A 5,162-nucleotide genomic window follows, 5' to 3' on the forward strand; every position below is an offset into this window, starting at 1 on the left:
TGTTCGCCCCTGTTCGCCCCTGTTCGCCCCTGTTCGCCCCTGTTCGCCCCTGTTCGCCCCTGTTCGCCCCTGTTCGCCCCTGTTCGCCCCTGTTCGCCCCTGTTCGCCCCTGTTCGCCCCTGTTCGCCCCTGTTCGCCCCTGTTCGCCCCTGTTCGCCCCTGTTCGCCCCTGTTCGCCCCTGTTCGCCCCTGTTCGCCCCTGTTCGCCCCTGTTCGCCCCTGTTCGCCCCTGTTCGCCCCTGTTCGCCCCTGTTCGCCCCTGTTCGCCCCTGTTCGCCCCTGTTCGCCCCTGTTCGCCCCTGTTCGCCCCTGTTCGCCCCTGTTCGCCCCTGTTCGCCCCTGTTCGCCCCTGTTCGCCCCTGTTCGCCCCTGTTCGCCCCTGTTCGCCCCTGTTCGCCCCTGTTCGCCCCTGTTCGCCCCTGTTCGCCCCTGTTCGCCCCTGTTCGCCCCTGTTCGCCCCTGTTCGCCCCTGTTCGCCCCTGTTCGCCCCTGTTCGCCCCTGTTCGCCCCTGTTCGCCCCTGTTCGCCCCTGTTCGCCCCTGTTCGCCCCTGTTCGCCCCTGTTCGCCCCTGTTCGCCCCTGTTCGCCCCTGTTCGCCCCTGTTCGCCCCTGTTCGCCCCTGTTCGCCCCTGTTCGCCCCTGTTCGCCCCTGTTCGCCCCTGTTCGCCCCTGTTCGCCCCTGTTCGCCCCTGTTCGCCCCTGTTCGCCCCTGTTCGCCCCTGTTCGCCCCTGTTCGCCCCTGTTCGCCCCTGTTCGCCCCTGTTCGCCCCTGTTCGCCCCTGTTCGCCCCTGTTCGCCCCTGTTCGCCCCTGTTCGCCCCTGTTCGCCCCTGTTCGCCCCTGTTCGCCCCTGTTCGCCCCTGTTCTCTTCTTTTTTTCCCCCTGCTCATCCTGGGTCTGGCTATATAGTGTAGCAAAAGCCGTACGTAGTAATTGCTTGCATGCTATTTTTCCCTGATTGTCAGGTTAAAAGATTTTGTCACTCCAATTGTGGTAAGCAGGACAAATTTTAAGCTGCTTTAGATGGTGCCTGCTTCCACTAAATAGCATGCAAGCACTTACTACGTACAGCTTTTGCTACACTATATAGCCAGACCCAGGATGAGCAGGGGGAAAAAAAGAAGAGAACAGGGGCGAACAGGGGTACTGGTACTCTGCTTTTTCCCCCTGCTCATCCTGGGTCTGGCTATAGTGTAGCAAAAGCTGTACGTAGTAAGTGCTTGCATGCTATTTAGTGGAAGCAGGCACCATCTAAAGCAGCTTAAAATTTGTCCTGCTTACCACAATTGGAGTGACAAAATCTTTTAACCTGACAATCAGGGAAAAAATCCAAGGTATTTTACAACTGTGCTCCCATATTCTACAGTAATTCTTCAGATTAATTAGATCTTGTTACACTGGCCACTTTTCATGCCATGCACTTACAGTTGTCTTCTAACTGTGACAGCTCCTGGGCAGGTGCCCCTCTTCTTGAGACAGTCATTTCCTAATTCATAAAAAGTGGGAAGGCAAACTGGGGTGATCAGACTTCATGTAAGTGATGAAAAGAGGGCCTGTGCTAAGTAACAGACTGGAATTTATTATCTTCAGCAAATATTTCTAGCATGATCTCACTTAATCCATTCATCGGTCTGGGTGTGATCTCCAAAATCTGAAAGAAACCCAATTATTAATCTTTGTAGTATGCAGAAGTTTAGGTTCCTCGACTGCTGTGGCGATTGCTTTCTGCTGTCTCATCTTTTTCTGTAAAACAGGCAATACATAGCAAACATTCAGGCATCTGGGAAAAAGAAAATGCATGGCTCTAGTGCGTACAAGTAATGCTACTAATGATGAAAGAAAACAACCTTTTGAAGGTCAAGTTACCGCGCATCCCAAATCCAGAAAGTATTTGTCATGCTCCAAAAATTGATCTGAAATCCGATCAATCTTGGAGAATAAATCACTACAGGAAGCATGCATTAGAGGATCTCTTTGTGAAATTCCCTGTGGGTCTGATTTTCTGGAAGCAGACTTAAGTATCGTATTGGTAATAGGACTAGCATGCTGGAAGGAGGGGCGCAACCCAAAACCTGAAAAAAAAAAAGGTATTTATAAAAAATGTAGTAGAGGGCCAGCACAGGTCTCTTCCTCTGAAAAGACAGTAACACAAAACCTTACACCACACCCCGGTGGGTCTGCTGTGTGCCTATTCAACCGTTTTTAGCTTTTACAGTTTGTGCTACCATGGGCTGCAACAACTGTAATAGCCAGGGACGGGGAGGAACTCTTCTGCTAGAGTGTTCAATTTGAAATTATTTTCAGGCAGAAGCAGCTGAGCCATATGATTCCTGCTAAGGGAAGGGGCTGTCTTGGAAAAGAAGATGGCTGATATGGAGAGCAACACAGCATAAGAGACATTTGAAACATAGTTTTATAAACTATGTATTTTTCCTGCTTATCCATAATACTCTCTTTAATATTTTTGTAGGCAAATTTTGCATGGATCATTTTTTTCCAGCTGTCTTTTGCTATTTGTATACTTACCTTTATTCAACCCCTTTCTTTTCAACAGCTGGGTTTTTTTTTGTCTTTCACCCATGGCAACAGAGCCAGTGCTTCTTTGCAAAATTAATAGAGTCCTTTGCACAACATCTCCATACAAAGGTAGGTACCTATTACTGGACAAACAATACGTACCCATTCATAACAATTGCTGTGTATGATGATGATGTGATAGTTCCTAGCAATGGATCATTAAGATGATGGCATTAGCCATGTCAAGAGGTGATCTATAAGTTTTGTCACAGCAAGGCAACCATAAAACCTTCAAATTGTATACAGCTTTATCACGCGTCCTGTCTTGTTTTAGTAGCTGTTATCTATCATCCATTCTTCTGTCTCATCCTCCTGTTTTCTCAGATGAGCAAGTTCTTTGAAGCTTCCATTTGCTTGCTCTGTGACTGGATCAAACGACACAAAATCCACAGGGCTTTGAAAGGGGAGGAGGAGTGAAAGAAAAAGATTGGAGTCAGATAGAAAAGACAGACATTTGTCTGTCAATTGATTGGTCTGGTTTTGATGTTGACATTTGCAAGTATAAAGGCATTACAGAGAGGCAGCAATGAGCAATGGTATTTTTAGCACTGTGCTGCAAAAATAGCCACTTGAATCTTTCTATTATTTGACATACAGCTGTGGAACAGCCCTTTCGATCCACTCACTCTTGCACCTGTGCTCCCCTTCTGCTATCTTCTCAGTTATGGTCTGTTGTTCTCACAGAAGCAATCACTGCAGAGACAGTAAGCTGGATATGACTGTTGCGTTAGCTACTGCTTGAGTACATCATGTTGCAGTTCATTACGATTTTGATGTTACTTTTTATTTATTTATTTGAAGAGTGCTTAGGCTTTTCTTAGAGGAGATAACTTGGCCCTTTATGTACCGTACCTTCATCTGCTAAAGCCCCATACATCGATGAGAAAACACTGTGTAACTGAGATGTAACACTGTTTCATCCTAATTAAAAATCAGTTAACTGGTATGATTGCTGAGCTTATTGTGGCACAACTCTGTGTATCGCTAATTTGTTTAGCTCTCATGCACCGTAAAGCAGAGTATCAGAAAGTACACTATGGTTTAGAAGTGTTCCTAACATACATGTATACACATGCATAAATGAAATTATGAGATCTCTGAACACTTCTGCTCCATTAGTAGATGAAAAATGTTCTTTTTGTATTAAATACCACCGTAAGATACTGTCTTGCAGTAGATGCTAGTAATTATGAAATGGTAATCGGTGCTGAGATGGTTTCTTTGCCTTAAAAAGATCTATAGTCTACAGAGATCCTTGAGTGGCAGTCTAGATATGAAAAATGTTACTTGAATTAAGCACAGTTTATATTCCTGTCCATTTTTTATTGCACTTTCCAGAGGCTCTACTTAAGTTTTAAGCTTTCTCCATAAAGGCGCGTGCAATAAAAATGTTGCTGCCTACAGCTTGTATGCGTGAAAGCTTTTTTTTTCTTCTGTCCTAACTTTATCAGTTTCTTTAATAAAAGATATTAACTCTCTTCACAAACTTGTCTCACAGAGAGAAGAAAAATATCCCCTGCTCCAAAGAAAATATCAATTATATTTAATGATTACAACAAATCAGTGTAAGAGAAGACGTAAGGCAACTGCAAGAAAATTCTAGGGAACAGCAAGCTATAAAAGCTACAATTGTCTAGCTGTTCTGAATGTGGGGTTTTTTTGTTTTTCATAGCAGAAACAAGTTTTAAGTGGCAAAATTACTGAACATTAAAGAGACTTTAGTATTTATTTGGTGTTCAGTGGAAAAAGATGTAGACTAAATGGTCAACAGTCCTCACCTAAGGGTTCTCCTTTCTTTCAGGGGCACCAGACAATGAAGCATGGTGAGCACGGCAGGCACTGACAGCTTCTAGACAGTGCTGAGATTGCAAGCAAAGTTACGGCACCTGCTTGCTGCAGCTGATCCTTCATTATTATGGGTAAACAACACCCACAAAATATAGCAAAAAGACTTTCGAAGCAGTGGTTTTAAAAGTGCATGGGTAGGGCTGCTTTTCAGTAAGTCGGCAGAAGAAGATGGAGCAGTAGGAGACATTGGCTTATCTTTTTCACAGTGGCTTAGTGTACTGCAGAACTCTGAAGCCAGTTTCTTCCATACTTTGGGCTCTCCCATTAAAGAGAAGCTGCCACTCATGTAACTTGTCTCCTTGGGGAAACAAAAAGGGTTATCTGTGTGTGACCAGGCCAAGATTTGGATTAGCTCTCCAGAGGCAGAGGATTAGTGCACTAGGCAAAAATAATACCCTTAAAGGTGGAAAGCTTTAAGGCTTTCAATGATACATATTCATAAACTGGCTCAGAAAGGTTTGGTTCACAAGATAAGCTGTCAGCAAGCGTCCCTTCCACCTAAAGTTATTTCTTTTCTAATGAAAAAAAATCTGACCAAAAAAAGCTGTGCAGTCAAATTAAACTACACATTTTCAGCTTCAGAGACTGTATTTCACCATGTGTATGAAATAGGTTTTACTGGAGCATATGAAAAATTTGCAAGTGGCCTTTTTTACTAATAAAAAAATAGTGACATTATTTAAAAAGAATTGGTCTAGATATAAAACTTGTTGGATGAAAATATCTTGTGTCTTGCAG

The 5,162-nt window shown here is 44.3% G+C and overlaps 1 long non-coding RNA gene across 1 annotated transcript in view; it reads left to right on the forward strand.

Annotated features, from left to right (window-relative positions):
* The first annotated feature begins 1,175 nt into the window (after positions 1-1,175).
* The window catches only part of LOC308068538, a 75,434-nt gene continuing 71,447 nt past the window's right edge, over positions 1,176-5,162 (forward strand). Inside the window, exon 1 of the long non-coding RNA XR_013930001.1 lies at positions 1,176-4,495. This is a non-coding gene — a long non-coding RNA (uncharacterized lncRNA). The remainder of the gene's footprint in view (positions 4,496-5,162) is intronic.

This window comes from Falco punctatus (genome assembly GCF_963210335.1).
Source record: "Falco punctatus genome assembly, chromosome: 8".
NCBI lineage: Eukaryota > Metazoa > Chordata > Aves > Falconiformes > Falconidae > Falco > Falco punctatus.